Genomic DNA, 12,743 nt, shown 5'->3' with positions numbered 1-12,743 from the left:
CACTCAGTCTAGGCAAGGACCAGGGGGGAAAAAAACCTCCCACCCCCCAAAAAAAGCTTACATTACATTCACCACTCAAAGCAGGCTACAAACAGCAAGAAACATGCTATGAACAACATTTCTCCTCCTCCAACAAACATGGACCGACTCCTCTCTTGGAAAATTAGGCTACAGACTGTGAACAGTGCAGATAACTAGATTTACTTTCACAGTGCTGCCTCCCTCCCAGGCCTGATGATATTTACCAGCAGCTGATGTAGCATGTGGTCCACAGCTCTTCCCCAGTCTTCCTGGGACATAATACACAAAGGAGAACAGCTTTGGAATCCAGTAGCTCAGTAAGAGCGCAGCATGTTGTCTCTCTCCAGATACTATGTTTGCTATTTTGGTTTCTGCAAAGACTTTAGAAGATGAGAGCCCTGTGCCAACAGAGGCAGAGCCCCACACTGACAAACTGTTCAACTAAATATCACCAATTAACTGACCTAGAAGCAGAAGCAACCCATGGACAAGTTTCTGGATCAAATTATTTAGCTGGACTTGAGGAACATGTCAGAGCAGCACTGCTTCCTGGGGCAGCTGCACAGGGATACTGCAAAGTAGGAGGCCAGGAAATAGGAACAGGAGCAACAGCTCCACAGGATGTTTTGCTACGCACCACAGCCCCCGGGCTCTCTGCGAGAGCTGACCACTCCCAGGGACAGAGGCTGGAGGAGCTGGTCAGCACATCATCCGTCTGACAGTAACAGGGTCAGAAGGGACATGTGCTGCAGGACAGACAGCTAGGAACACTGCTTCTGTGTAGCATACCTTCACACCCTTCAAGCAAGCACAGCCAAACCTTTATGCTTCGTTAAAAAAAAAAAAAAAAAAAAGGAAGTTTGCATAACTAAAACAATGTACCATTTTCCCTGTAGAGATTTCCAAGACCCCTAGTCCTCCTTTCCCCCCTTCCATCACAGTCACATGCCAGCACTCAACTATTTCTGAGCCCAATCACTTTGTTATCAGCGGGTGAAAGCATATTCAACTTGCTTATTGCAGGAGCTGAAGACCAGGCTGGTGCCCTCACACAGGTCAAGCTAGATGACAAAACCAACAGGACTGAAAAGTAGGCAGCAGAATTTACGCTGAAGACAAATATGTCTATGATGCTGCTCTTGTGTTTATTCTGGGAAAAAGGTGGTGCCAACACATCTTCAACAAAAGACACCCAGCTTACAGCAGCCATAGCCACACGCATCCATTGCCACATTCATGAGTGGCTCCAGTGTCATTAAAAAGGCCCAGAAAGGTGAGGTCTGGAAGAAATACCTCTCCTTTATGTAGAGTTCCTGCCACAGGCACAGTAGAAAAATACATACACACTTCCCTTGCTCCTGCCCACAGGCAGGGAAACTGTACCAGTCAAGTCTAAGAATAACACCAACACATACCAGCAACATAGTGAGTAGCAGAAGACACATTACCAGACATACACATGTCACTCAATGTAAATACAGACCTGCCTATCTGAGATGACCTCCTGAGGCCCCTTCCAACCCGAGTTCTCCTATGATATTAAAATTGTTTCACAGATGTGTGGCAGAAGCCTGCAGAAACCAGCCTCTAGGAAGATGGCATCCCATACACAGTCCCCCGCAACATCCACCTCTCTAAACTGGGGAGATACGGATTTGATGGGTGGACTGTTTGGTGGATAAGGAATTGGCTGGATGGTTGCATCCAGAGGGTCATGGTCAACAGCCTGATGTCCAAATAGAGACCGGTGACAAGTGGAGTCCCGCAGGGGTCTGTACTGGGACCAGTGCTGTTTAGTATCTTCACCAATGACAGAGACAGTGGGATCGAGTGCACCCTCAGCAAGTTTGCAGATGACACCAAGCTGAGTGGTGCAGTTGACACACCAGAAGGACGAGATGTCATCCAAAGGGACCTGGACAAGCTGCAGAGGTGGGCCTGAGTGAACCTCATGAGGTTCAACAAGGCCAAATGCAAGGTCCTGCACCTGGGACGGGGCAACCCCTGGTATCAGTACAGGTTGGGGGATGAAGAAATTGAGAGCAGCCGTGCCGAGAAGGACTTGGGGGTACTGGTGGATGAAAAGCTGGACATGAGCCAACAATGTGTGCTTGCAGCCCAGAAAGCCAGCCCTATCCTGGGCTGCATCAAAAGAAACATGGCCAGCAGGTCAAGGGGGGTGATTCTGCCCCTCTACTCTGCTTTGGTGAGACCTCACCTGGAGCACTGCATCCAGCTCTGGGGCCCTCAGCACAAGAAGGACATGGACCTGTTGGAGCAGGTCCAGAGGAGGGCCACAAAAATGATCCGAGGGCTGGAGCACTTCTACGACAGCAGGCTGAAGGAGTTGGGGTTGTTCAGCCTGGAGAAGAGAAGGCTGCGGGGAGACCTTATTGTGGCCTTTCAGTACTTAAAGGGGGCCTATAGGAAGGATAGGGACTATCTTTTTAGCAAGGCCTGTTGTGACAGGACAAGGAATAATGGATTTAAACTAAAGAAGAATAGATTTAGACTGGATATAAGGAAGAAATTCTTTACAATGAGGGTGGTGAAGCACTGTAACAGGTTGCCCAGAGAGGTAGTGGAGGCCCCACCCCTGGCAACATTCAAGGTCAGGTTGGATGGGGCTCTGGGCAACCTGATCTGGTTAAAGCTGTCCCTGCTCACTGCAGGGGGGTTGGGCTAGATGACCTCTAAAGGTCCCTTCCAACTCAAAGCATTCTGTGATTCTATACAGGGAATGGGCCTCTGCCATCTCACTACTGAGATCTCCAGGTGTCACCTCAGAATGCATAAGCAGCAGGGAGGTGCAGGACACTGCTGCAACCCCAACTCCAGGAGGCTTACAGATGGGGGAGTAAAAGGACAGAGGCCTCGCAGGGAAGATGTGTCTCAAGATCTAGAATTAGGAAAAAAGATGACACTGTTCCTCATGCTGTAGAGCTCAGAACAGTACTCCACAGTACAAGCCCTGCCAGCATCACCAGCAACAGCAAGGTGATACACAGTAAAAGTGGGTGAATGGCATAAGGCATCTATGAGGTGTGCATAAGCTAGGGTATACTGGGTGTAAAGAACAAGATGCTCTCTACAGTGCACACATGCTGCCTTGGAAACTGAAGTTCCACTATATGGGTGTATACCACCTTATTATACTTGCTCCCAGATATAGACATAAGTCAGGTGAATGCATGGCTCTTGACATAACAAGGCAAGATAAGATGAAACAGGGAAAACAGAAGTCAACAGAACTCTCTGTTGTACAAACCAAAATGGAAATACATTTAAAGGGAGTTATGAAGATGGAGAGTTATGTTTTTGTAAAGTGTTTATTCTTTTAAAAGATTTCAGAATACACAAACCCATAATTTCCTTCTTCTGCATTTTTAAATTTGCTGGGTGAGCTCATTGAACATTCAAGTTTTCCAAATACCATTCTATTTAAAGGCACTGTGAATAGGGAATTCAATTTATCAAATGAATGAAAGAAGAATTCTTTGCAGGAACCCTGGTGAGCTAATCAAGAGTCACAATAAAATGTCAGGGGTCCTGGAATTCTCTGCAGGAGGTTAACACCAAATTTGATCCGAGTCAAGGAAGACAAAACATACTATAGGCTTAATAAACTGTACTAGAAGTTGTGCACTGCAAATATGTGAAAGTTTAAATACAAATGAAGAAAATCTACTTTAATTGTTTTGTGCACTTTTTATACATTGTTATTGTTTAACTACAAAAATCAAAACACTGCCCACCATGATCATTTCATTCAACTTAAAGATAATACATTGTGAAGCAATTTAGGTTTTGTTCCACTGCATCTTCAGCTGCAATGATGTTTTGAAAATTAATATAGCAATGTAACTCAAGTGAGATAAGAAAATCTTACATTACTCTGTACCTATCTTTAGACTGGAAACTGAATCCACAAAATGCAGAAAAAGACTTACTCTATCATCCAAAATGAAGGAAACAGAAAGGTCCAAGCTAGCACCTTTCCCTCCACAAATCTACTAGCGTGTAAAACATTAACTCTGCAATGCTGAAAAGGTGATCCTTATTTCCATTAAGTCCATCAAGTTTCAAAGTTCTCTGTTCTTCATTTTACTTTCTACAGTAAAAGCATCTGGACGCCAATTCCTGCCAATAATAAATTAGAATATCAGAGCCACCATCAGAATGGGCCACCATCCATTTTTCAACTTAGCAAATTAATAGTGTCTCCACGGCAGGAGGAGAGACAGGGTGGGGGGAGAAATGGGGAAAGGAAATAGCCATAAATGATCTTCTGGGACAGGAAAGCCAGATGCAGCAAATACCACTATGGAAATCAATTTATGGTCAATTATAATCTTGGTAATAACTACTTTATACCTTCAGTTAGTCCCTGAAATGCCCAGGGGAGCAAATATTCTCAGAAATACATCCAAAATGTCTCCAACTCTGTTATCTGATCAGTAGATACAGACAGAATTCCAGAAAGATCAGCTCTTGCTTCTCTGAATGCCAACAGAGGGACAGGGGATGGACAGGGATGGGGGGGAGAAATCACAATTTTTATGCAGTTGGACTATCAGCGTATTGCAATATCATCCAGATAAAATAGATTATATCTATCAGTCTGACTTATTTGCTCCAAAAGCACAGGGTTTTGTTGTCACTACAATATTTCACTTAGAAATTTGTGAAGAACATTTCATCTTCACAAATGCAAGAAAATAATTAAAGTTGAGGGTCTTTTTTAAGCAAATCATTATGTAAGCATCCATCCAATAACACAACCATTGCTTTGTTCAATTGTTACACATAAGTGCGGTAGCGCAGTATAAAAACCGACATCACTAGATAATGTACTGTTGGTGCCCAGTGAGACTTACTTAACTTGGACTATTCTTTTCAAAAGTGAAGGACTTGTAAAAGTTTTATTAGAAGAATAGAACTAGTAAAAATTGCACATTCACCAAGCCCCAGTAAGTCCCATATAATAACATCTTTCACCTGAAACCGTACTATTTATACAGAGACTCTCCTCCTCAATAGCAGTAATTCTATTACTGTGACAGACCAAGTTTAGTTCCACACCTGGATGAGACAGCTGTATTTTATGATGATCATACTAGAAAATATTAAATAGTGTTTAGATTGCTGCCACCAGGCTCTTCTCCCTCCTTATCAGAAGATGCTGCATTTTCTGTATTAATTTATTTTTAAAAGGCTTAAAAAGATAAACATATACCTCTTTATAGGTTTACCTCAGCTCATGTTATGCAAAGAGAAACCAAATAGTTTCATAAGCAGGAAAATGAAGAGGTATATTATGAACAGATGTGATCAGCACTCTCATGCCAATAGCTTTTTTTTAACTAACATCAATTTTTTGCAGCATCACAAAACAAGAATAAGGTACAATACTGTGCACTTAACAGAATTACAGCCATGACACCATAAAGAGACAAGAATCATCATCAGAGATGTAACATCTTTCATTACAGAGCCAGGGAGTAAGAGACAAACTTTCAAGTGAAGCACCCATTTCAAAGTTGAAAATGGAGGGGGGGGGGGGGGGGGGGGGGGGGAACAGACAAACACAAACATTGCAAGCAATTCTCCTATGTTAAGTAACCTTGTGTAACTGATTAAAAACATTGAGAGAAGAGGAAAGTTGAGACGTACAGGTAGAAAGAATGATGTTAGCAGAGGGATAATGAGGAATCCTACTCCAGACTGGCTTTGGTCAGACTGGCTTTGGTAAGAGTCTTACTTGATTTACACACACGCCATTAGGCTGTGGTTGCAGTGCTAGTAAAGTTTTTAACTTCACATTTCATATGAAATATCATCTTCAAGGCTATTATGAACATACAGTGCGTTCAAGCAAAACCATTACAAGCAATGCCAAAGACTACCTTCTGCAGTCTTCTATTAATGACCTTGTAAGAAAATATAGTAAAATGGCAGTCAGCACATTATGCATCTGTACAGTTGATTTTTTTTTTTTTTTTTTGCATTGTCAATGAACTGCTGCTTTTTTCTAGAATGGTTTGTGTTAAAAGCACTGGGCTGATGCTCTTTTGTTTAACACTAACCAGCTACTGTTTAAAAACAAGCATCTCCATTGTCAGCACCAATGACGTTAGCATCAGCCATGAAAACATTTTGGAATTCTGAAGAACTAAAAGACCTGAGAGCCTGAGACTAGAGTACGACTGAAAAGCAGACTGACACAACATAGATATCTGACTGAGCTTAAAATAGACTCGGCAGAAGTCAGCTTGAACTAACAATCGATACGTGTACATACTGGCCACCCAGAATGGTATCCAAGTACTCTGTATCCCTCAAACAAAACAAAAAGCTCTTCCACTTCTCATCAGGAAGTCTCACAAATGCAGGACAAGAGAGCAAACCTTAAACTTCAAGCAGACGGCATACAGACAGAGCACAGGAAGGGAAAAAAAGGGATAGGAAGGAAAACAGCACATCTATGAAAAAACAGATATGCCATTCTAGGAGATTGTTCTTGACCAAGACCATAACAAAGGCACTACCCACTATCCCTTCAGAAAGTCATCATGGGAAAATACGCATAGACCCCATTACAAAGAAGCTAGGGGGAAAAAAAAGAATGGATCTGCCTCAGGAAAATGCCCATGGGCAGACACTAAACACTTCATAGCCCAAGGTGGTTTTCTTCCCTGCAGTGGAAGGGGGGGTGGGTGTTATCTTTTCCTAAATGAGCCTATAGCTGGTAGTTGCATGATAACTATTTTGAGACCTACAAACATATTTTTCTCTGGGGCTTAATTACCACAAAGAATGCCAATCGATTTGACAAGTCAATTTTTCTCTCAAATAATAATAATAATTTTTTTTTTTTAAAATCTCATTCTCTAGCAATTCAGAGCTTACTGCTAAAAAAGCCCAAACAGCTAAGGGACAAATATTAGCTATTTTTAATAAAAAGTAATAAGCAATTGTTAAATTTTCTCATAAGTGAGCTTCCAAAACATAGAATTTCCTGATTGAAATCTAAGTAAACATGCATCTAGTTTACAATTTTTTAAATGGATGTACACTTCAAAACACAGAAAAAGCAAGCTGCAGATAGCTGGTTATTACAAATGACTTCCACCTCCACAGCCCTCAAAGGCAAACTATAAAGCTGTGTGCAAAGCTAGACAATCTGGGCATCCAGCCATAAAACATCACTGCTGCAGCACAGATAACTGTTCTCACTCTCAAGCCATCCTTGGCTGTAAACCCACAGGGAAGAGCTCCAGAAAGCAGACCTCACTACTGTCAAAGCTTCTAGTATTTTATGAGCTTGAATTACAACTACATTCAAGACCTCAACACTGAAAAATTACAGTGCTGATTCACATCCAGGGCTAAGACCAAAACTAATTCAGATTTTGATGCTTGGTACCCTGAACCATGAGACTTAAGAACAGCTAGTTATTTTACAGATGTCTTCAGTGAAAGAAGCCTTTTTATTGGGATGGAGAGAGAGATACGCTACATTTAAAAAAAGACAAAACAATCAGATGCATATTTTAAAGTATTGCTGCATTTTCCACAAGTGATGCAATCCTAAAGAGCACTGCACTATTCTGTGCAAGAACGGTTCAGACATTTTTATCCTGTGCAGGAGATTTTAAAACATATTAATGACAAAGTAGGAAGCTGCACAAATAAAGTTTCAGAAAACACAGTTATGACTGTGTAAGGGAATCCACAGCGAAGTTAATCATGATTAAGTAATGACAGAATAAGCATAAGTACATCTACATCTGGGGATTAAGATGTAAAACTAAGCCATGCTTTTGGTAGACAATTTTCATAAATAGCTCAGATTCCTAAAGGAAGAGCAAATAATACTTTGATTCCTCTGCTTCCATACATTAAGAATAACCATCTTTCATTTTACCACTAGCATTTACCAGTGAAGAGACTGTGCACAGCGCATAGATCATTTAGTAATGCAATTTACTGTCACTTCTAGATCATCTCCCCATTCAATAAAGCATACTTCTCTTCTAAATACTATTTGCCCTGGCTGATATCTTCATAATACAGCTGAAAACCTCAAGCCATTATCACAAGAAGGCATCAGCTGATCCTAAATTGGCTAGACTGCAGCGTCACAGGCATTTAAGAGGTTTCCTTATCATTCATCTTTAATACTAAGGGATCGACAGGCTCCTACCTGCAGCTTCTAGGCCAAAGGGAAACCTTCTAATGGTATTACCATTATCTTGTAATCTGAATTTTAAACAATTAAAACAATAGCACTTTTGTGTTGCACATCTCTACTGTAACCAAAGGTGATAAATTTTTAATCAGTTCTCATGTTCAAAGTCATACATAAAGCACTGATTTTTTTAAAAGAAGCAATATGCATTCTACATTTAAGTTGCTATACCTTCAAACAGAAGCAGCACGGTAACAGGCACTGAGATAACAAGTAATCAACAAAGACTATTTTGTTTACTTAGGAAAGGTCTGACCATTTTATTTTTAAATCTCTAGTTCTGTAGTCAGTACTATCTAGCAATTCTTTCCAAATGAAAGCCTCTTTTTACCAAAGCAAAGGATGGCTCCACCCCTGACCTCCTCCTTCAGCTTGTTTTGGAAAGGGGCCAGATGACAGCATTTGGAAAAGCGCATGTTTATCTCGGCAAGGCCAGCTGCTAAGTTAACATATTACCCATTCCCACATACACCAGTCTTGGTTAAGTCTTAACAGCTAAAACTGAAAGTAAATGCTGCTATTGGGCTTTTAATAACAAACTTAACATGAAAGAGAAAAGGTGTCTACATCACATATAGCAGCTGAATGGATTGTAAAACCGTAGGTCATTTTGAGTTAACAGCAGGCAGTAAATCCCTTACATGAATAAAATTTCCTGGCCTTTCTGAGTGAAGTGAATGAAAAACAGAAAAATAAGAGGTTTCTAGACTAATTTAAAGCTATACTTTCCATAAGGTTGCCATTCAGCAACAGTTTGCTCCAAGACACAAAGAGATTATAGCCCCTGCTTGACAAAACCTTTAACTTTACCCTGTTTTATTGTTAGTTCGACAAGGTATGCAACTTGGGAGCTTTGAGAACTTCAACAAAGAATCTTCAGTTTAAAAGTACTCTTATGCCCAATTACGGTATTTCTCATTATTCAAGACATTTCAGCCTATTATTTTTCCAAGTCTTAAAAAGCTCCTTCAAACAGAAAAGGGTAGAATTACCTTCCCTCCCTCAAACATCAGCGGAAGATCACAAAAGTCATCAAAAGCATAGCTTGTTATTTTAATAGGAAGGACAAACCCTGGAAAAAAAAGAAATCAATCAGAGAGGTGGATTTCTCTTTCATCCCAGCAAGCTTTGCAATAGCAGATGAGGTAAACTTCATCCCATTCACAGGTCATCAGAGGCAGATTTTGAAAGATGCAAACACATCCTGCCAGGTCAAGTTACCAAATGCTTCTTAATGCCGAATCAAGACCCAGGGGCAGTATCCCAGAGTAAATTCCACGACGCTTTGTACTAGCACAGAAATGGCAGAGACAAGGCTCCCCACCAGTACGTTCCTAGTTAGTGGGACTAAGGCCCTGCATCAATGACAGCCTAATTACAAAATAATCCATGTACTGTAACAGATGTAACAGCATACATAAACCAACCGTCTATAATCCGCTACCCAGTTCAAGTCAGCTTTTAGTCTGATGCATACTGATACTTAAATTTGTCAATGAGAATCCACACATACAGCGAACAGAAACATTAATAAACCCTAAGCATTTTATACTGCAGTCCAGAAGAGCTCTAAATGAAGAGGTTAGTCTACCCTGTTTATTTCATTACTAGAAACAAAACTTTTAGTCAAAAGTACCGAATCTTGCCTAAAATACAGCCCCTATTAATATGCATCGCTCTTGCCCTGAAACAAGTCCTGCTCCCAGGCTCCAGCAGGTTTCCTGATGGCAGCACCTGTTCACCAAGGGCTGAACCGAGACCTTTTTCATTTCACAAGCCACACGCCAGTCAAATAGCTTCAAGTCAGAAAAGATATGTTCTCCTTTGGAGATGAGGACAAAGCAACGCTAGGCATTATTACACTACTGCTAGTGCCCAAACAGCCACGTCCACTACAGAAAATTCAAATTAATCTGATTTACTACAGCTTTCTTCACAGACTCAGTAGTCACAGATTCAGAAGCAACAAGGTTACCCAATACCAGTGCATAACACAGCCTCTTTAATCTCACCCCCAAAAAGCAACATTAGTCCTACAAATTAAAGGACAAGCCTCCCACAGGCTAAGGCACTTTCTCCCACTAGTTGTATACAAGTCTGACATTGATGCTTTAACGTTCTGGAAATAATTCCAGAAGCCGGAGCAGAAACAGCAGCGCACCCGGGGGCAGGTTCCTCAGCACACCATTTTGAGTTTGCAAGTAACACACTGAAGCAGCCAGACAGATATCCGAGGGCTTTCTGAATTTGAGGAACTGCAATTATGAAAAACTATGTGATTTGCTAAGCACAGGTTGGACCCACTGCAACTCACCTACTGCTTCCTTGGGATACATAGGGGGGAAGCAGTGAGAATTAGTGTGTACCTTTCCACGACTTTCTTGAAACAATAAAAAAAAAGTAATATCCGATAGGAAAGTAAGTGCATTTTGATTCTCAGTCGTAGGCGAATCTAGAACACCCACCCACCGTATGTAATTAGGGCAAGATTTTAAAGCCATTACTTTCTTCCGAAGTATTACCCAACAGCAGTGCAGATGTTCTGCTCCTCTGCACTCGCATTGTCCTCAGGGCCACAGAGCACCACCGACATCCACCTGATTTAACGCTCTGCATCATCGAGCAGCCCACTACCAGCGGGATTTATTGGATTTTTAATTACCTTAACTGGCCTAACGTCCAGAGCAAATTTCAGTATATGAATTAGCGTAAATTCGTCGCTACATACATATGCATATGAGAGGAAAAATATGCAAGACACGGGTATGACGTACTAAAGATTATTTCTAAATTTAAACTGCTGTTATATTAATTGAATATGTATCTTCCCACAGATACACTCGAGTTGTAGCAGAAAATAAAGTAGCCACAAAGTAAGACTAGCAGTATTGTATTTAATGGAAAAAGAGGGGAAAAAACGCAATCGAGTTCAATAAATCCCATAATTGGACCTTCAACTAATTACATATTAAGAAGATTAACCTTTGACACAAACTTGTGATACAAACAAATAAGATTCAAAAAATTCGTAAACTTCCAGTGTTTCAAGCTTTCTCAGGTTAACAACTGAACTCTCCCCATTTTCCTCCCATTCAGCGTCACAGTTAAAAGCATAAACTCCGTTTAATATTCTCTCACCGGGCGACATTTCAGGTTTAGACGAAGATCTTTCTCTGAATACTCAGGAGAAAACTACAGTAGTTCCCCATAATCTCATTACGGGGGGGGGGGGAGGGCGGGGGGGAAGACAGAGAAAAAAAACCAAAACGGATCTAGAGATCTTAACTTTTAACAGAAAGCAGCCATGAAGGACAAAGCTGGAGCCTCATCTGCTCACCCACCAGAGCAGCACTGCTGCCATACCCACACCGCTCCTTTTCCAGCCTGAGGATCATTTCCAACACGCTCTGCAATAATTTTCACACGTGTAAGTTAGAAAGCAAGTGCACACGGTCATGTCTGCCACAGAAGCGGTTTGCACATCCAAGTGGCACAACCTACTCACAAACTGCACTTCTGTTCGCTATTTTGCGCACAACAGCTATTCGAACTGGGAAAAGGTACATAGGAAAATACTGAATTAATTCTGGCATGTAAAAAAAATATTTCGGCAAGTTGTTTAAAGCAAAACAACATATCTGATAAAAAAATGGATTTTGAAGTGTTTTGTGGTGTTACTTGCTTCACTAATAAGCAGTAAAAAAAAAAAAATCTGGTTTAGACTTGTGAGAAAAGGAGGTATGCACTGGCTTAGGTAACTTCTACCATGCCCAGATTAAGAGAGGCTATTACCCCTTCTTACCTTTTAGTCTTTTCTTTATGGGGCTCTTTGGCAGCTTTCGATTCAGTCTTGCTGTAAGGAAACAAGTGAGTATTTTGTCTACCGTGTAGGGGTCTTTCTGACGTGTTCCTTTCTTATTTTAATGCTTTTTTTTTTTTTGTAAGTGTACCCGTAATTTCACGAATCTGAATACGAAAAAAATCTCACACGGCCAAAAAAATTAAGTTTTTTTGTTGTCGTTTGTTTACACCTCTCAAAAAAAAAAAAAAAGTCTGCCACTCAGAAGAAAAAAAAGAACAGATCAACAGGAAAACACTATCCAAGTAGAAAAGCAAAGAGCTTCAGTGTTATCCAGCCCAGAGAAGTGCAGCAAAGGCAGGTCCAATTCCAAAACAAGCTTTTGATTTCCAGTGAAGCAAAAAAAAAAAAAAAAAAAAAAAACCCAAAACCAAGACCAAGAAACCAAGACAAAATACACCTTAACGTCCCCAGCTAAATTTTTGCACGAGTGTGTCTTAAATACAAGTTTGCTTTTATGTGCTGCAGCAAAACCCACGAAAGCCAGGATTTGGAGTTGATCGGGATGAGTTCTCGTGTGTGTGTCTTGATGGGTTCTCAGTCCACATGTAGGAGCATCTGAGGGGTTTTTAAAAAGTGCAAATTAAAATGAGAAACTGGGACCCAGAAAAT

The 12,743-nt window shown here is 41.0% G+C and overlaps 1 protein-coding gene across 1 annotated transcript in view; it reads right to left on the bottom strand.

Moving 5' to 3' along the window:
- The window catches only part of TNRC6C (trinucleotide repeat containing adaptor 6C), a 109,960-nt gene extending 97,475 nt beyond the window's left edge, over nt 1–12,485 (bottom strand). Inside the window, exon 1 of the mRNA XM_075720049.1 lies at nt 12,075–12,485. The gene's annotated coding sequence lies outside the window, so the exon portion shown is untranslated. The remainder of the gene's footprint in view (nt 1–12,074) is intronic.
- Nucleotides 12,486–12,743: the final 258 nt, after the last annotated feature.

Source organism: Pelecanus crispus, chromosome 12, assembly GCF_030463565.1.
Source record: "Pelecanus crispus isolate bPelCri1 chromosome 12, bPelCri1.pri, whole genome shotgun sequence".
Classification (NCBI taxonomy): domain Eukaryota; kingdom Metazoa; phylum Chordata; class Aves; order Pelecaniformes; family Pelecanidae; genus Pelecanus; species Pelecanus crispus.
Note: the sequence above shows the minus strand (reverse complement) of the source record. Positions and strands in the feature narration are given on the sequence as shown.